The sequence below is a fragment of the Sceloporus occidentalis genome, unplaced genomic scaffold (genome assembly GCF_023333645.1).
Source record: "Sceloporus occidentalis isolate IW3139 unplaced genomic scaffold, rSceOcc1.0.p SCAF_2, whole genome shotgun sequence".
NCBI lineage: Eukaryota > Metazoa > Chordata > Lepidosauria > Squamata > Phrynosomatidae > Sceloporus > Sceloporus occidentalis.
This window is the reverse complement of record NW_028316982.1, coordinates 225765924-225787218: the sequence shown is the minus strand read 5'-3', so window position 1 is coordinate 225787218 and position 21295 is coordinate 225765924. Positions and strand designations below refer to the sequence as shown.

General features: G+C 39.5%; 1 pseudogene; it reads left to right on the top strand.

Moving 5' to 3' along the window:
• LOC149319744 (uncharacterized) overlaps positions 1–1914 on the top strand; it is a 36453-nt pseudogene extending 34539 nt beyond the window's left edge.
• The last annotated feature ends 19381 nt before the right edge of the window (positions 1915–21295 follow it).

Here is a 21295-nt window from a genome sequence, read left to right as displayed (position 1 = left end):
AACTTTTAAATTTTAATAATGTAATGTTTTATCCTTGATCCTTGCCCCTTCCTGGTTGTCCAGGGAGGAGATGCTATAGTAGCATACTTGAAGTGCATTATTTGGGTACCAAAGTTACTGCAGTGTTTGGGGAAATGTCTACTGTTCCATATAGTCAGGCTTTTGGGGATCACTTTCAGTAACTGTGTCCTAATGATGTGGGAAAGATACTGGAATCTGTTTCTACCATATATAAGGCTGAACTTTGCCTGTCATTGGCTGTTAAGATCTAGTATGGGTGAACTGATTAGGTAGGTCTAGGCTAAATGCTTCACTATATCAATAGAAGATGCCTACCATTTTGAAAGAATGTGTAGTGCATCTTCTCCAGAAGAGCATCTTCCTGGCACCAGAAATATGTGGGAATGCCCAGGCCATTGCCAATCATCACCCCCACTCCCCACCCTTTGGACAAAGTATTCAGATGAGGTGGGTGAATAGCTTCAGACATTCTTGGAGGGAACAGGGTTTTTTGGATCCATTTCATTCTAGTTTCATGCCAAGGTACTGTGCTGAAACAGGCCTGACTGTCCTAACTGATGACCAGGGTGAAGACAAAGGGAGTGATGTCTTGATCCTTTGGGACTTCTCAGCAATTATTGATATAATTGACCATGGGATTCTATTGGACTGTTTTTGCAGAATGAGAATAAGCGTCACTGGATTTAATCTGCACGATCAATTCCAGAAGGTGGCAAGGGTGATTGAAGATGTTCCTTGGTATAGGAACTGAATAAGTAGCCTACCCTAGACTGAGTTCTGTCAACCAAAGGAGCACGTACGTAGCTTAGAGGTACTGTATCAAGTTACACACCTGTCATTGAAAGCTCAAGTGAAATTTGTGGCTTGGAATGCCTGGGACCAGCTTTGACTTGCTGTTCAGCCAAGAACAAGTATGACATGGATGTAAGTCTTCATGTACTTCCCAGTTAGGATGGGAGTTTCCATTTAGATTAATACATATCCTTGAAGATGACCTAGAAACTTCAAGTTAGATAAAAATGCAGCAACTAGATTGTTCACAAGAAGACATTACAGAAATCAGGTGACATTAGTTTTAAAGAATTCCATTGGCTTCCAATATGGGATTACAATAATTGAAAAAGTGCCTCTTCCTATGCACTGAGATATGCTCAAGGGGACATTCTCTATGCCCCCCATGAGAGCACTGAACTATGTGGAGATACAGCTGAATTAAGACACTTTACTAAAGCTTTTGGGAATCTAAAAATCTTGCTTTGTATAATATGCATAAATGTAAAATTTATAAATGTAAAATTTAATTTTTATAAGTTTTGACTATTTTGAATGGTTTTAAATTGCTTGTTAATTTTTTATTTAACAAGTGATTTAATAGGTGAAAAACACAAAGATAGGAGAAGAAGGCATGGGGAAGAAAAGATAGATGGAAGGAATAAGGAAAGGGAACATAATTGAAGGGGAGGAAGGAAGGAAGAGAAAAAAAGAAGAAGGACGAAGAGGTAATAGTTAACAGGATAAAGATGATTGTGGAAGAAGGAAAAAGGAATGGAAATGTAAAGGAAGGATTGAAAATAAAAGTAGAGATAACAACAACAACAACAACAACAATAATAATCGGATTTATTTATATGCCACCCACTGTGAATCTGGGCAGCTTACAACAGAGGGAATAATACAAGGCAATAACAATAAACATGAATTAAAAAACAAATGTAACATAGCAATGTATTAAACAATAACAATAAAATAAGATAGCAATTAACAATAGCAATAAATAACAAAAAACACATAGCAATTAGAGCTAAGAGAGAAAGTAAAGGGAATTTAAGTGAGAAAATGTAAGAAGATAAGAATAAATGTCTTGTTGACATATTCTCATTCATTAAAGGATGAGGAGGAAGACAAAAAGCAAAAAATGGAAGAAGGAGAAGAAGAAAAGAAGACAAGAATAGTGAAAAAATATTGCAAATATAAAGGGAGCAAAAATTGTTAACTAGATAAATACTATAAGAAAATGACTCCTGCCACATACAATTAGCGCAAAAAGATTCTCATCCAGTCACTGATTAAAGGCAGTCAGTCAGTCAGTCAGTCAGTCAGTCAGTCAGTCAGTCAGTCAATCAGCCCTCCCATACTCCAGCCACTAAAAAAAACTAAGTTAAAGCTGGTTGCTGAAGAGCTTTCAAAATGATTTCAAAAATCCATTCAATCTTCCTTCCTTCCTTCTGTGTGAATGAATGAAATTTTATTACAGTTGATGACCAGCACAATTCTGTGTATACCCCCTATTTGTCATTCACCTGTGAATTGTTACACTGACTAGAAATATTATGGGTCCCTTTAATGATTTGACCAATATTAGAGAACATTTATCTCTCACAAAATTTCAATTTATTTGCAGGAGGAGGAGAAATAAGAAGTTTCTTTTATTCAAACTGTTCAAATTAAAAACTGCTTGCTCAACAGTAAATAACATTATATTGCTAAAATATAAAATATTTTATAAAATTTAATTACTAAAACATTATATTGCTAAAATGTGTAGTTTGTTGAAGATGCTGAAGAATTATTTCTTAGATGCAGTCACCCCTCCTAACTTGCAGATCTGAGATCCGCGACCTTGAATATCTGCAGGAGGTGACCTCTTCTATTTTCAATGGTGCGCCCATGTGGACTGCATGCATGGGGGTGTGCCCCATTCAAGCCTATGGGCTTGAATATGTGCGAGCCTCTGTTTTCATGGGGGGGCGGGGGGCAGGTCTGGAACAGATCTCTCGCAAAAACAGAGGGCCAACTGTATTTACTTGATTTATTTTTTACAAACTTTACCTAAAAGAAATATATGAAAGCACAGATGTTCATAAATGAAGCAAATCTGTGCATGTGTCTCACCTGTTCCAAGCATTTATATTCAGCGTAAACATTTACTGGAAACAAACAAAAAAAATTCCTTGAAGTTCTTAAACTTTAAAAAAAAAAGCTTAAAATCACTGGGGGGGGGGGGGGACAAAAGTATAACCTCTGCTAACCAAGAAGCTTGAGAAGTAGGGAAAAAAATGATTTTGCATTAACTGATTAAAAAGGTGTGTGCATATTTTTGATATCCCATCACTGAGAAAAGATATGGATTCTTTTTTCCTTTTAAAAAATTGTACTTAAAGAAAGGCACACAACTAAAAAAGCTGACTGAGGTCCGGAACAGACGGGCCTTTCGTGACGCCTATGTCACGTGCTAGAGTTGCTTGGGGAGGTGCTCCCACACACCCTTCAACACTAGCACGTGACGAGGGCGTAAAAATGTCAGCGCTCTGTGTACATGGGTGCCGCCATTGTTACATAAGCGTGCACGGCATTTGCATGGCACTGTGTGGCGCTTACATAACGAGTGCCATGGCATAAAAAGAACCCGCTTTTCCAGGATTCTTTTTCTGCCGGTGGGAAGCCGCGCTGTTTGTCAGCTGCAGCTTCCCTCTGGTGGAAACACAGGTGCCAGTAGGCTGCCCTTTTTGGTGGTCTGTACCGCACCTGAGTTTTTGAATAACTTAGGGGATGTAATGGACAGAATGGACCAAGCCTGTTTTCTGCTGCTCCAGAGACCAAAATACAAACCAACGGATTCAGATGAGAAGTAAAGAGATTTATACCTGAACAATGGGAATCACTTCTTGACTCTAGTAGCTGTTTGACAGTAGAATAGATAGCCTTTGATGGTGGTAAACTTTCCTTATGTAAACAGAGGTTGGTTGGGCATCTCCTAGGAGTACTTTAGCATGGGAAGGGGTGAGACTAGCTGGCCCTTGTGGTCCTTTCTAACTCTGAGATTCTGTTCTGTGATTCTGTCTTTAAAAAATGTCCATGAGCATAGTCAAGAGAGTGTAGCTTCAGACAAAACAGACAAGAACATCATCCGGATAAGAATACTGTCCCCCATTAAGTTGAAGTAACTTAAATTTTTAGTTGGACATTTAGAAATACAGTTTAGACATCCAAACAAAAAAAGAGGGAGGCGGGGCAGAGAAAATAAGTGTGAAAAATTTGAAAAGTATACTCCTGAGGGAAAGAATGTATCAACAGACACATTTCTATGCAGGAAGAAAACGTACATAAAATCTTGCAACATGAGGTGAAATGAGAACAGCAGGAAAATGCTTTCCCAAGAAATTGCCTAAATAACGTAAAGGAATCAGATCCCATCTGTTCTTGAAAGCTAAGCAGGGTAAACTTTGGTTAGTACTTGGATGGGAAACCACCAATGAATACCAGATGCTATAGGCTATATTTAAGATGAAGGAACTTGCAAAACCCCCTCTGAGTATTTCTTGCCTAAGAAAACCCTATAAAATTACTGGTGTTGCCATAAGTAGACTGGCATCTTAAAGGCACATAAACACACACACATTCCAAGAAATGCAACAAAATCAACAGGAAAACTAAAGTGTGGAACAGAAGTTAAACTATAATGGCAGTCTTGCATGAAATCATATTTATATTATTAGAAAAACCTTAATGTACAAAATAGACAAGATTTGACATGAACCCTGTAGTTTTAGACTACAACTCTCATAATCCCTTCCCAGTGACCATATTTTGTGGGACTGCAAGAAACTGAACTCCAAAATATGTGGAGGACCAACATTGGTAGAAAAAATACTTTTAGAGGAATCTTACATTCTACGAAAAGCAAGTCTATTAATTTACTCTGAACCTCACATTACACTATTTTTCAGCCACTACCTAAGTATTTGATATATAGGTTTATCTAATTTATCCCTAGAATTTTGCATAGCAACATTTATTAATAGGATTATCGCTCCTTCTTGGAATAGGCTCACTTTCTTAAGGGGAGAATCAAATTAGTTTCCATGCTGTAAAAATTACTAGCTGTTTCAAAACTTTACTTGTCAGAGATACACAAAGAGGTAGCATGGATGTGGGGAGATCAAATTATGTGATGTACTAACCTCAAGAGCAGAGGTGAGCTACTGTGGGAGGCACTCCCCATGCCTATGAAAAACCCAAAATATTATTGCCTTAAAATGCCCCTTACACCCTCTGGTGGCTATAGGAGCATTTTTGACATGTCTGAAAAGACCCCTTTTCAAACCCAGAAGCAACCAGAAGTCATTTCCAGATTACCTCAAGGTTTTTTTATTGGCATTTCCATAGCATAAAATGGTGAAAATGCTTTCATGCCCCCTAGAGGGCATTTTGGGGGGGAAATAAATTGAAAAAAGTAACAAAAACATTGACCTTTGGGTGAGCCATGGGGGACACAAAAATGGTCCTTGAAGGCTGCATGTATAGCACTTTCTGCACTTTGCCCAATCTGCTATACGTAGAACTTACGGTCATTTCTTTGTTCAAAAGTCTTGAAACTCACAGTTCAGTTACAAATAGTAACCCACAAAATAATGATAGATTGATAATCAATTCACATTCCAAACAGCAGGTGGGACAATAGTATTAAACCACACAACTAAATGCAGACTAGCACACACTATTTTATAAAATGCATACAGTATCTAAACACAGAAACGTGTAACATGTAGCAATAAATATACATTATCTTCTGAAATGTTACAGACCTCTGTAGAACGATACCAGTAGGAAGCACACGCACACATCAACATCATATCTCTGTGAATGAAAAAGTGTGTATATAACTTTGTATAATAAGTAATATACAATGGACCATACTATACTATGCTATAATGACTACAAAATAGGGGAAATAGTGAAATATAGTTGAAGCAAGACAACCATCCAAGTAATAATTCTTCTCCTGTGTGACCTTCATCAGATGCTAATCTGTCTGAATGATACACAACCCAGAAATGTAATGTTATCATCAATCTATATACATGCCTAAAAGCATCAAACTAGGTTTTCAGTTCCCATTAGCTATTGGCTGAGGCCCTGTGCAGACTGCCAATTAAGACCAGCCTGATGCATGCCCAGACTCTGCCCCCAGGGTGCTGTGACGCAGCATGCTGCTCCACACAGTACACAGTGTCATGGCACTCCTCTGGAGCTGCATCCACACAACACAGCGCCAAAGGAGCACCTTAAAGCTGCGGCTATCACACCCTTTCCTTTTTGCACCCTGGAAAAGGCCAGATTAGGGGTGTTATGTACGGGTGCTGCAGAGCCAATCCAGCACAGCTGAAGGCAGCTGCAGGCTTCCTCTTAGGGGTGGTCTGCACAGCCCCTCAGTCCTCTTGTAAGTCTTGACGAGAGCAGAGCCTTGATTCAGTTGGATTTACCTAGGTGTTCATTTGACATTCCACAATTTATTCAGTGGGTTTACTCTAGCTGAAACTGCCCAAGAGGATTCCGGCCATATAAATCTTTCTTCACATTCCTACTCACTGTGTACTTCTCTCTCCAGTGATAGGCTATCTCAGGTTCTTCCTTAATTTCCTCCTTAAATATTTGATTTCTTAGTGATGATCCTTTAGACAGAGACTCATGTCCTGGATAAACCAGCAATCAAGATTTTGTTCTTGTAGATCAGAAGATGCACTTATATGTGAGCATATAGTTTGGCCTAGAACAACTTAGGGGCTGTGCAGACCAGCCATTGAGGCTGGCTTGGGGCGGAGTCAGGGCATGGCGTCCATATGACACATGTACCGACTCTGCCTCCATGGTGCATTGCACGGTGCGCAGCATCATGGTGCTCCTCTTGCACTGCATGATGCAGCACCAAAGGAGTGTGTTAAAGCTGTGGCGCTGCAGCTATTGCGCCCTTTGCAGGGCGCAAAAAGGAGCCACATCTTGTAGCTCCTTTTTGTGCCCTGGAAAGGCCAGATCGGGGCCACAGCTTGCAGTTGCCATGGCCCCAATTTGGCAAAGCTGGAGGCTGTTGCAAGTCACTCCTTAGGGGCGGTTTGCACAGCCTCCAAGTTAGGAAAGTACAAAAACTGTTCCAAATCTCTCAAATTGCTCCCCTATAGCAACATTTCAGTTGTGCTGAGTAACAAGCTTTCCAATTGTCAAATGGTTTTTAAAGATAATTCTGGGGCAGTACAGACCGCCACAAAACGGCGGTCTGCATTCACACATTTTAACTCCGGAGAGATGACGCAGCCCCCAAATTGCGTGCTGTCCCTCTAGAGTAAAAAGAGCCTGGTGTTTCCGGATTCTTTAGTGGCTCCAGAGTGATGTTGTGAGTGCACCATTGGCACACCTGTGGTGTAAACAACACGTGGTGATGTGCAGACGCTACACACTGCTTACGTCAAAATGGCGGCACCCATATGGACAGGATACTGCCATTACTCTGCCATCGCACTGTGCTAGGGTTAGGGACCGTGCGGTTGGTGCACGGTCCCTAACCCTAGTATCTGCGCCAGCAGAGTGCATTCAGCCCATCTGTTCTGGGCCATTGTTATCCCATCTGCTAACACGTCACAGAGAATTTCTGGTTTTTGAATACAAAATCATTTACTCAAAACCTAGAATTGGGTAATTAAGCAGGGGTCCAAAGCATGTGTGCCATTAGGCCGGGACCACCTTAGTGTTTAATATGCTAAACATAGGGGCATCATGCCACCCTGTGAGCGGAGCCGGGACATGCATCCTGTAGACGCTATGTCCCGACTCCAGCCCTAATCCAACCTTTAAGGCCGATGTGTACAGAGAGTAAGTCTGAACAGAGTGTAGTGGTTTGAGTGTTGGGCTAAGACGCCAAGATATCAGAGTTTGAAATGCTACTCTCCCAACCTCAAAGGAAGGCCAAATCAAATCCCCTCTGAAACAATCTTGCTGAGAAAAAACATGATAGGTTCATTTTAGGGTTGCAGTAAGTCAGAAAGGATTTGAAGACACACACCACCAACAACAACAATAGTCAGAACAAACAGCTGTTACTATCTAATGCATTTCCTCTCATAATGGAGTATGTATGTTTGCAATATTTCCATCACACTTAGAATGTTGATACCACTATTATTGTCTTCACTCACAGAGCTAGTCATATTTTATGGAGACACTCTTAATTGTGTTGATAATGGGTCACACAGGAGCAGTGTGGTGTCCTTACCATAGCAATTACATAAATAAACCTTTTTCTTTTTCATTGACAGCAGCAGCTGCAGTGAACTTTATTTAATACTAGGGTGATCAGACATGTAGAACACCTCTAAGCATTTGTTTGCAAAAGCTGTTTGCCATTTATGCGTTGGCGCTTACCTTACAGTTTCTAAAGAAGAGCATGTTGATTGGTATCGAGCATTTGACCACTAAATCACAAGTTTTAAGTGGAGATGAGCATTCCACATACATGGACTCCCGTTGGGTTCATTGGCCAGTATTTTCAGCAGCTGTTTGCTCATATTGTATACACTTACACTTCTCTGCTTGATTGCTGGCTTTGGCAACGTAGATAGGCTAGACAATGAGCAAACTCATTCAGGACCACCAGAAAGCTACCAGCTCTATCCTCCAATTCCTGATATGCAAGAAGGGAGAAGGAAGAACATGCCAGTAGTGGTGGTGATCCTCATAATGCTTGTGGGAGAAAAGACTGTGGGAAGAGAAAACTTTCTATGGCCCGGTCCAGACGGGCGCAATAGGACGCCCTCATCATGTGCAAGGGGTGGCATTTCTAGATGCTCCTTGCATGTTATGAGGGTGTCAAAATGGTGGTGCCCTGTAGATGGGTGCCACCATCATTACGTGATGGGCGCCTAGTGTTCGCACGTCGCGGCGCCATTATGACATCACGAGTGTGCCATTGGCACATTGTGGCATCATAATCGCACCGCAAGAAGGTTTCTTTTTGGTCTGCGGGGAAGTCTGGAGGTTTTTTGGATGGTCTGTCCCGCGCCTATGTTGCGGTACAGGCAATTCTCCCCCACACCATTTGCTTTGCTCCAGCAAGTATCCAACCAAGAAGAAAGGCTGGGCTTTGGGTTAACCATGGCCGCCTTTCTCTTACCTGTGCTAGTACGGCTGGTAGAGTTGCCACCCTCACTACGTTTCTCTCCTCTTCTCATTGTTAGCAGCTAGAGAGATTAGGGGTATGTGCCTGTGTGAAGTATATATTCATGAGTTTATTTCTCATTGTCGTAACAAGTAATGTAATCAACAATGGTATCAATATTTTTACAATATTCTCGAGAAATAATTGTTCTGAACTGAACAACAGAGTTCTGGTCCAAAATGTGCAAGCTTGCATAGGTACGTCCTCAGAAGGAAACACTTCTAGAATACAAATGTGTGGTTATTATTCTTTTCTTAAAGCAGCAAGGGGTTGAGGTAAATTATTTTGCAAACCAACCTAGTGATATTAAACTTGTATCCTGAGAATCACTAGCTAAACCTGTGTGTATTGACTTAACACCTTTAGACCTCTTTAAAATAATCCTCCTCCATTAATTTTTTAGAGCTGCTCAGGCAGAAAATCATATTTCTGTTCAAATTCTAATTAAAGACTCAGACTTACAAGTATTGTGCAGGAAGCCAGAAAAGTCAAATGACAAGTCCATGCATGCTCTAAGTGATCAATGTTCTTTTCAGTAGCGCTTCCTGTTCTCATTGGGGGAGAGGAGTTGTGGAGCCTATTGTGTAATTCTGCTATATTAAATGTTATAACTAAAGAATGAAAGATCTAATAACTCAGTATTCTATATGGTTATTTGGATTTAAATTTTGCTGCAAAACTAGGACTTATCTGGAAATTACACCATTCAGTACTACACATGTTTGCTCAGAAGTAAGCCCATTAAGTCCAGTGGTATTTACTCCCAAGTAAGTGTGTATTAGAATGCAGTTTGTGGATGAATGGGATTACAATCTAATTTGGAACTCAGTTGGACACCACTCCCTGACATTCTCCCATCTAGACTAGAATGAATAAGTCCAGAATAACAAGAAACTTGACCAGTCTAGACATCCTCAGAAACACAGGCTGTGTCTGCACTGTTACTCTGGGATTTGCAGTTTTGTTAGATATTTCGCCTTGTCTGTCAGAGAACCGTGGTGCCACAACCCACCACAATTCACAGAATTCCATAGTATTGAGCTATGGAAGTTAAAGCTGTGTCAAACTGAATTATTTCTCTTGTGCAGATTAGACATCAAATTCTTCAAATAGACTAATGTTCATAAAAGCATATTAGCACAGTACTTTCATTTAATGACCTTTGTTTCTATATGAGGAGACAGAAGTGAAAACATATGGCATTATTGTTTAAAATATATGGTAGAGTTTGGCATAGCAAACAGCCCAATAGGCAGTGTTAGTCTTTTAAAGGAGAATAAGATTTTCCCTCTCCCTCAATGGAAAGCATTCTGAAACAGGCATGGTTCCCCTCACCTATCTCTTAGACCAAGGGATTGATGGTCCTTGCCACTTGTCAGCTAACTTTGGGTTTTGTCTGGGATCACTTTTATCAATGTCTGGTTCATCTAACGTATCATAATGGTTTAACCAGATAGGTCAGATTAACACCAGCACACCATTTAAATATTGTCATGTTTTGTTGTTCCAGGATATTTATATGGGAGAGAGCAGGCTTTTTTGGTACTTTTAGGCTATTTATTATAAAAATATATATAGATTGATATGCACATACATATACCTTCCTCTCAAGGAGAAACACAGACATAGTCTGCACACTTCAGCTTAGGTATATTCATTACATTTAAGGCATTATAATTTCAGTATATTACAGTACATATAAGGCATCATATGTTGAATCGTACAGCAATCACATTGTATTCATTGGGGCATTCATGGGGGCTTTATCTCTCTATTCAGATCTTTAATAGGCTTGCTAATAAATAATATATGTAAAGACATCAGCCTTCTTAACCAATTAACATGTAACATTATCTTTGTATTATCATAATCAGTTTCTCCTGAATCACATGGCTTTCCATAGTGTCAGCTAAGTCATTAAACAGACAATTCCTAAACGCTTTTAGATACTAACAGTCTTGTCCCTTATCACATTCTTAGCCATTTTACACTTAACCAATTATCCATGACAATCTCATCACTTTGAGGAATTTTAATAAAGGCATTCAGGGGTTAAACCTTAAGAATGTCTTATGCAAGTCTTGACTGCATTAATGATGTGTAAGCATATCTATCTATCTATCTATCTATCTATCTATCTATCTATCTATCTATCATCTATCTATCTATCATCTCCTAGTCTTATCAACAGGAATCAGAATTTTAGGGTGACATGTTAGGGCTATCAAGAAGTTCATATCTGAAAGACTGATACGCCAGCTGCGCCCCTACCTGGGCCGTCGGGACCTTGAAACTGTTGTACATGCTTTGGTAACCTCTCGATTGGATTTCTGCAATGCGCTCTACATAGGGCAACCCTTGTACCAAACCCGGAAGCTTCAATTGGTGCAGAATATGGCAGCCAGACTGGTCGCTGGTAGCTCCAGGACAGACCACATAACACCTATTTTAAAAGATCTCCACTGGCTACCCATTCGCTTCCGAGCTCAATACAAGGTGTTGGTTTTGACCTATAAAGCCCTAAATGGCTTGGGCCCAGGGTACTTGGAGGACCGCCTCTCCCCATACAATCCACCCCGCACACTCAGAACATCTGGGACCAATTTGTTAGAGGTCCCTAAATCCCATTTGGTGAGGACCTCACATAGGGCTTTCACTATCGCCGCCCCCTCATTGTGGAATAAGCTCCCTGTAGAGCTCCGTTCCTCTGCATCTTTAGTTTCTTTTAAGAAACAATTAAAAACGCATCTATTCCAGTTGGCTTTTTCACTTTAGGTAATAGTGTTTTTTCTCTGCTCCTTGCCCTCTGTTTTTCGACCCCGGATTAGTGCAATATATTGTATTTTTCTTGCCCCTAGTGAATTGTGATTTGTATAGATTCCCATTCCTACCCCTAGTAATGATGTTTTTAAACTTTTTATATTGTGATGTTTTACTTGTATTTTATCGTTTCTTGTCTTGTAAGCCACCTTGATCATGCAATTGGAAAGGCGGGATATAAATAAAAATTATTATTATTATTATTATTAAATACAATGTTGGTATCTCCTCTTCCCACCAGTGAATTCTTTACTTTTAGAATACACCCTACTACCTGTTGTCTCTAATGTAGTAACTTGCAGGGTGCCCTGAAATTATTATTTGTGGTATTGTTTACATTCTTAAAAGGAACATTTAACAATCTTCTCAGACCTGAAATCTAAAAAAAGTCTGTCCCCTCACTATCTTTTATTCTAAGACAGAAAATGGACACTGTCATGAATCTTAGGCCTCTTCAGTATGTAGGTCTCTATCATTTAATATCACCTTATTTAATGATATATAAACATTTTAATGGTATATGCACAGGCTGAGGAGTTGCCAACAAAAATTCATCTGGCCTTAAACAATTCACTTGGATTTTTCAAACCTCCACTGGCAATAAATACCAACTCTCAGTGGATAAATTTATATTCTAGTCACCATGAAACAAGGCATGGAAAACATTTCTTCAGAGAAGTCTGACAGCATAAAACTGACCATCAATGTTCATTAGCAAGCTATCATATTTAACCAAAAGAGGGTAATTTCTTCATGGGACACATTATCAGAGCACTTTCATTAACCATTTTAAATACAGTTCACATACAGATGAAAAGCTAGTTGATATTAAAATCAACAACAAATAATGTACAAGTCATGGAAAGCATCAAATGTGTGATTTAAATTCAAATTTTCCACCCTCCCTTGTAATATGATTTAAATTTCATCCAAAGCATGTTTTGACTAATTTCTATGTTTTGTCTGAAAAATGTGCAAAGTGAAAATACCCTCCATCTGATTTCTGTGTGTTTATAAAAAAGTTGAGGGTCCTGGGTCATATATGCACCACTACTCCAGAATATGTTGGAAATAGCATCCTCATGCCACCACTCCCATTGCTACGTAAGTAAACTTTTTTGCTAGTAGTAGTAGTGGTCAGGGAATAAAATTGCATGCCTCTTTAGGAACAAAGTACATAGGGGAAGTACAAAGTCAAAGAGATCCCATATTTTGAATCAAATATAAATAAGAATGGAGATTGCAGTCATGTACCTTGTTCTTGAAGAAAAATGCAGAGTCCCAATTAAATGTTGACACTGAATTTGTTAAGGATTTCAAGAGGAAGAGTGGCTTGGACAGCCTATAAAATTGGATGTGGACTCCATGTTGCCCACCCTTGATTTACAGAATATACATATTCTTATGTAGAATTATATCCACTTTTGATTCCCAATGAAGAGCTCAGCTTTCTCTTGTATATGTAAGTCCAAGAACAGACCCCTGTGATAATAGTGAAGCTAGCTACACATCATGGTTTCTACAACAGCCGATAAAACCATATTGGCTTTGGGTTGGTATTTTGTCCTGCCCTTTTATTTGGTATCGGCCAATCCCCCCCCCCCCCCATTTTCTTAGTGTTAACATAATTCAGTTTTCACTGGAAACCAATCTACCTATTTATGTATGCTTATAAGTGTTCCTTGTTTTGCCTGTATGGTGTTATGACAGATGAAGTAATAATAATTTACAATCTGTTTTAAGGAGCTCAAAATACTGTTGTTGTTTTTAAAAAAATCTAACATTCTTATATTGTATTTTTGCTAGGAGAAATCAGCTGCTTTCCTTAGCAATGTAGCTGCTCAAAGCACAGCAGTATCTTTTAGGAATGTGCTGCACAGCACCTCAAGACCTGGAAATATGTTCCCTGTGTAATGTCAAGACCTGACTCAATCAGCACTTTCTGTTTTGGTCAAAAACAGTGGGATCAAAGGCGCCAGGGTGCTGAGCCTTTTGCTCTCAAACAACCTGCCATCTATATAAATTAGGCTGGTTTCATCTTTCTTTCCTGAGTTAGATGACACAAATCCTAAACTGCTGGGCCCACATTTCTAAGTGAAAGTGCAGAAAGAGGTGATGTGTGAATTTCCACTATTTGCCTGTACCTTGTGTATTAAGCTGTCAGTGAGCATCTAAATCACTTCCTTTTCTGTCACTCCACCCACAGACCACATCCTTGGAGACACAACACTATTCAGAAACAACCTTCAGAAAATACACCCTTTAAAATGATATGTAAATCCCACAATTCATCATGCACTGTGTAGTACAGGTTTAATTCTTCCTGCTAGGCCTCAATCTGCTGAAACATTACTCTGATATACAGTACAAAGGAGGTAACAAAGATGTCCATATCAAACCATTGTGAGCCAGTGGCAGGGAGAGAAATTGGTGAAGCCATGGGAACAATAGCTGCAGTTTAAACAGGCTGCAGAAATTTGCTAAGATGCAGACAAAAGGCCTATGCTGAAAAGCGGGTGCCGTGGAATTCCTCAGGCTCCATTATATTACCTCAACAATCCTCACTTAGAGAGTGGATTTGCATCTCTAATAGAGTTCAGGGTCTGTTTGTGAAAGGCTTTCGCTAGGCCTGACCCCATCTCTCAAGATCACATTGATACCCAGCGCCTTGTCTCTGCCCTGCCCTGCACCACAGAGAGCAGTATCATGGGAAAATGCATGGACTTAAAAGGAAGCCAAGCAAGGCAGGAGGAAGGCGAGGGGGGGAAAAAATTAAAGGCTTGAGGCAGTTTTGGTGGTACTTAACAGTGAAAATTACTTTGGCAAATAATAGAACCTACTGCTGGTAATTACTGCTAACAAGCTTCTCCCAACCCAAATGTGACACTTGGACTGATATGAGAAAAAGCTGTTATAGGCCAAGCTTATTAACTCTCAAAGAAGGGAACCTTCCCTCCTCATAAAACTACAACCTCACCAATTTTTTAAACCGTTCTTCATATCTTGTAGTTGCAGTCACTTCTCTTAGACACAGATGTACCTATCTTCTTTTCTAAATGGAATGTCAATACAGATCCCACCCCTTTCCTTTAACCCATTTTGTAGTTAAAGTTCATTGTCTAAATGAGAAACTGTTTAGAGGAACATTGCAACTTTTATATGGTACTACAGTGTGCCTGCGTCATACGTGGGCATGCTTTATGCGTATGCATACGCTGAAAGCTGCGTTGGAGAGGGGGTGGCACGTCCCATAAGGAATAATGGGATGCGCGCCCGTGGCGCGTGCACACTGCTGTGCCACCACGCTGCATGCATGAGCCCCATTCATTTAAATGGGGCTCGGGCATAGGCGGAATTCCCTTTACATGGGGGAGTCCAGAAGAGATCCCCCACATAAAGGAAGGGCAGACTGTACCTGTTTTCTCACACTGTGTAATTTCCTTTTCCCAAAATATGTACAATCTTGTCTCATTTTAGTATAGGAGTATTTGTTCCCATGTTGAGATTTTCTTTCAAGGCTGTTAAAAAATGACCTTATATTCGTATTAGGGATATGTGTGAAATCTGATTTCAGTCTTAGAGTTAAGTCTCAGCTCATATTTCTCTGACAGTCTATGGTATGGATTTTTTAAAAAAAAAACACCATATAGTTCAGAATTTTCATCTTGATGGATGTGAGTGAAGTCGTCTGGAAAAGCATGCACATTTTAAAAGGGGTCTCAGAAAAGATATGCATATTAAAAATTCATGTAAAACATTGCTTAAAATGTTTTGGTAATTGGAATAATGTGCTAAGCAATGTATACAATGAAGTATGTATGGATATACTGTACATGTTTTATGTACGTTGGAGAAAGCTTGCTTTCTGCTGCTCCAGAGACTAGGGCTGCATCCACACTGCAGAAACAATCGAGTTTGACACCATTTTAACTGCCAAGGCTCAATGCTATGGAATTCTGGAAATGGTAGTTTGTTGTGGCACCAGAGGAAAGCTCTGAGAGGACCCCCTGAGAGGAGAGCAAAGTTCTAGTGCCACAACAAACTACAATTTCCAGAATTCCATAGTATTGGGTCATGACACTTAAACTGGTGTCAAATTCGATCATTTCTGCAGTGTGGATGCAGCCTAATACAGGGAGAAATTGATGCAAAATGCAGGATTCCACCTAAATATTAGGAAGAACTTCTTAACATTAAGAGCTGCTAGACAGTGGAATACATTGTTTCAGAGTGTAGTGGTGTTTCTTTAGAGGTTTCCAAACACAGGCTGGGTGTGCTTTGATTGTGCCTTTCTGCATAGCAAGAGGTTGAACTGGATGGTCCTTGTGGTCTCTTCCAATTCTATGGCTCTATGATACATGTCCAAAAAATATAAGGAAGAAAGGGAAGTCACTCATCCCTCAGAGCAGAACAAAACAAAGAACTACACATGGACTAGATGTGGAGAAAGAGAGAAAAATAGAGGTTGTACACAAACGACAGTGGAACAAACTCCCTCGAAGCGTAATGGAATCTCCTTCCTTAGAGGTCTTCAAACAGAAGCTGGATGGCCATCTGTCAGGGATGCTTTGATTGTGATTTCCTGCATGGCAGGGAGTTGGACTGGATGGCCCTTGTGGTCTCTTCCAACTCTACGATTCTATGATTCTATGATTCTAAATGTGGATTATTATTATTATTATTATTATTATTTATGTTTATTTATATCCCATTTTCTTCTCACTACAGGGACTCAAGGTGGCTTACAAATCTAAAACAGTCCAAGTTAAAACACTATAAAACATGCACACTACAAGTTTAAAAAACATTATATTATTAAAAGTTAAAGTTTAAAACTCTTTAAAACAAAAACAAACAGCATCCCTGTCATGTGAAAGCCTGGCAGCATAGAAACATATTTACCTGCCGACAGAAGAACAGCAAGGATGGAGCCATCCTGGCCTCCCTAGGGAGGCAGTTCCAGAGCTTGGGAGCAGCTACTGAAAAGGCCCTTTCTCTTGTTCCCACCAAACGCGCCTAAGAGGGTAGTGGGACAGAGAGAAGGACCTCTCTCAAGGACCTCAATATTCTTGGGGGCTTGTACAGGGAGATATGGTCTTTCAAATAGCCTAGACCCAAGCCATATAGGGCTTTATAGGTCAAAACCAGCACTTTGAATTGTGCCCGGAAATGGACTGGCAGCCAATGGAGCTATTGCACAAGGGTATGTGCCCTGTAGCCAGCTCCAGTTAACGGCCTGGCTGCAGCTCTTTGAACCAGCTGAAGTTTCTGAGCACTTTTCAAAGACAGCCCCACGTAGAGAGCATTACAGTAATCCAAATGGGATGTAACCAAGGCATGTACCACTGTGGCCTCGTCTACACAAATGTGGATATCTTAATCACTATATAGAAGCACTCGTTATGGCTGAGCAAAAATACATAGTTCTCACATCTGATTTTTACCATTCAGCATTTTCTTTTTTACAGCATTGCATCCATCACTTCCCTATCTGTATTCAGTGGCAGTTGATACTGAAACGCAGAAGAAAAGCAACACCTATGTTTGATTGTTGGAAATGATGCTAAGAGTTGTTGAAAATCAAATCCAGAACAATAGGTGGTACACAGCTAAAACCCTGATTGTTTGCTTCAACAAGCTTTCTTCTAACATGTGGAAGTCTTGGTATAATACTATAATAATAGCCAGTCTGTAGTGATCACTGTCTGAGATGGTCATGTTCATAGTCTAGTGTGCAGAACTACCTGCACTTCAAAGACTAGCCAGAAGAGTCAGCACCTTGGATAGCTCCAAATATAGCAGGGCCTTAAAGGCAAACATGAATGTCTATATATATTGCTTCAACAAATACTTTGTCTAGACTGAGATCTGGATATGTGGTCAGCTTCCTTGAGACTCAACTGCCTTCAAGTCATAGAGACTTGAATGAGAATGTGGTAATATTAATTTCTTCTGGGTGTTGGAGAGCTTTCTGAAGGCCAAGACTGAAGGAAGCAAGTGCTTCACTAGATTCACCCAGGATCTAGTAAGGACAAGAATTTAGTATCCTGGCTTTGACACAGTGCCAGTTAAGAATGAATTTTGTTCAAATAGGCTATACCATTTGAATTTTCCCACGTAGAATGAACCACAATAATCCAAAGAGAATCTAGCAGGGTATGAATAGGTGAGTGTAGCATAATGTACATAGGATCATAGCTGGCCTACCAACCTATAGCAATAGCAAGTACATTTTTATACTGCTTATCAGTGCACTTAAGCACTTCTAAGCAGTTTACAGTGTGTAAGCAATTACTCATTTTAGCAACCTCTGAAGGATGCAAGCTTGAGTCAAGCCTGAGCCCCTGGCTGGTACTGAACTCACAACCTTATGGTTTGTGAGTGAGTGGCTGTAGTATAGGCCTTTAATCACTGTGCCACCAGGGCTCAAACAGGATAAACATCTCCCTGGATGAATTAGCCACCAATTAACAGTAACTGGCACTTGCCTGGGTTGAGCCTCAGTTTATTGTTCCTCATCCATCGCAAGATATTGATTTAACACTTCAACTGCTTCAACAGAGTTTGTTGTGTAAGAAAAGTAGATTGGGTTGTTATTCACATATTGATTACTCTGCTGTTTAAATCTAACTGTTTAAATCTAACATTTATTAAAAGGAAACACTCTTTTAACAAGATTTTGTTTAATTAAGTAAAGAGAAACAATGTCAACAGTATTTTAGTTGTTCTTTGTGGGTAATGTCTACCTCTGAGCAGTTTTCTTTTAAACATTTGGGATAGAATTCAACCAGAATCTATAGAAGCAGTAGAAGCTTTAGGTCAGGGATAGGAAGTTTGTGGTCCTCCAGATGTTGCACTACAACTTCTACTACCTTTCACCTTTGGCTATAATGGGTACTGTTACAGGGAATTGCTGTTGAAATACATCTTGGAAGGGAGAACAGGTTGCTCACTTTTAATTTAACTGAAATGTTAGAAAATGGCAGTTTCATCTTCATTAGAAGAGAAGAAGAATGTAAACACAATTCAGATCCTCAATTTAATCTGTTTAATATAATATTTCTTGCTTTTCCATGGGCACAAAAATAGTTTTAAAAGGTTACCACCATATGAAGTAGAACAATAATAAAACCATGAATTAAAATTTCCCCCACTAAGGAACCAGTTCATAAATGTTGATGTGAAAAAGAACGGTGGAGAAAGGAGCCAAAATCAACCTTTCATATAAGAAAGCAAAATCTGATCCCCCCCCCTTTCTTTCAGTTACTTTCTTATCTACAAATCCCTAGGCTAAAATTAGAATTAGGAAAGGAGGTGTGGTTAATAATAATAATAATAATAATAATAATAATAATAATAATTTTATTTCTTACCCGCTTTTCCTCACAGCTCAAGGTGGGTTACAACATAGTTAAAACACAATCCTTACATAAAATACATATATAAAGCTGCATCTCTACACAGTATTTATATCACAGTAATTAATAATAATTAAATATTATATGTGTGTGTGCGCGCACGCACACATACACCAGAAGAGATAGGTCTTCAAATGTGTTTTATATTCGGCTGGGCATTCCACAGTCTTGGGGCAGCCAATGATAAGGTCCTCTGGGTAATGTCTGCCAGTTGGGTTCTTGCAGGCAGTAGCAACTGCCCTCTAGAGGACCTCAGTTTTCGGGTCAGACTGTATGGGAGAAGGCAATCCTGTAGATAATCTGGACTCAAACCAGACTTCCTAATGTCTTCAGAAACTCTAAAATTAATGTTCTCCACTGTGAAGGCAGAAATATATATATATATATATATATATATATATTAAAAAGCTAACAGATGTCTTAATTTATCAAAAGCACCTTAAAAATAAGCTTTTAAAGCCTTAATAAAGGGTTGAGGAATTTGTGACAATCAGATGCTATTGAAACATAATTCCCATTCATCCTAGCCAACATAGTCAATGATAAGGACTCCAGAGAGTTGCAGTTCAAAGCACCTAAGGGGAAAGAAGTTTCCTACCTTGCAATTGATTCAGTGAATTTGCTGTAGTTGGGACTAACTAACAGAATTTAGACTTGTGTGTTCCCCTTTCTTCCAGCTGGCCTAAGATTTTTTTTTCTGCCTGAGGCAGCACAACAATCAATTACCCCTCTACTCAAGGCATGTTGAACACTATCCAAAGACAGACAAATCATGTTGGTGCAACAGGCAGAAAATCCCACAAGCTATATGTCTCTGCAAGTAAATACACAATAATACAAAGTTAAATAAGTTAATAATAGATTGCCCTTGAATATCATCCCAAATCTGCTTCTTAAAGAAGTTGCTACCTCTGCCTGATGGAAAAGCTAGTGTATGCATCTAGGAAACTAGAGAAAATCTATGAAAACTTATGCTACACCTTCTTTTGCACAGTCTCAAAAGGTGCCACAAGATCTCTTTGCATCCTGATATTCCAGACTAGCATGGATATATATCTGAATTCGACTTATTGGTTCATGTGTTCATTTCTGAAGCAGCAGAAAACAAGCCCCATCTTCTGCATGATGTCCCTTCTGATATTTAAAGATGGCTATCACATCACTTCTCCATCTTCTCTTCTTCAGGCTTAACATACCCTAAGCAATTCCTCATAGGACTCGTCCCCTGAACATGCTCAAACTTGTCAATATCCTTTTTGAAACGTAATGCCAAAAACTGGGAACAGTATACGACTGAGTTCTGAACAAAATAGAGAGTAGTACTATTACTCCCCTCAATCTGGATTTTGAACATGTCTAAACAAGAATTCCATTTGTGCTCAAATGAAAAACATAAGAAAGCTTTGCTCTGTATAATAAGGACCCTGACAAAATAATGCTTCCAGATATATTGAGTAATATATTCAGTTGAAAATGAGTAGAATTCAATTTCAGACCTTACCACTCCATACAGAAAGCATAGGGAATAATGGGTGGGGGCCTAGCATTTGTAGAGACACTGGGGACAGGTCCAGCATAATGGTCTATCCCTGTCGCCACTTTGAGGAACACCTTCTTTGGAATGCATTATTGGGATTTTAAAAGATGTGGCATGTTGAAGATCAATTCTGTGCACCTACAGTCTATGCAAATCCAATTCCCATGTCACAGAAATAAATTTATTTTATTATTTTCATTTCATTTATATGCTGCCTTTCTCCCCAAGTGGGACCTGGGTGGCATTTTAATTTTTAAAATTAAAATCTTGACATTATACAATATAAAAATATTTAAAACTATAAAAAGTTAATAAATAATACACATCTCAATAATAACCTTCTGTGCTTACCCATTAAAAGTCTTCTTGAACAAAAAATGTCTTTGCTTGCTGGCAAAAAGAAAGCAGGGAAAGGGTCAGCTTAACCACCTGTGGAATTGAATTCCAGAGGGTAGGAGCAGTCATTGAAAAGGCTCTTTCTCATGTCCTCACTAAGTGAGGCTGTGATGGTGG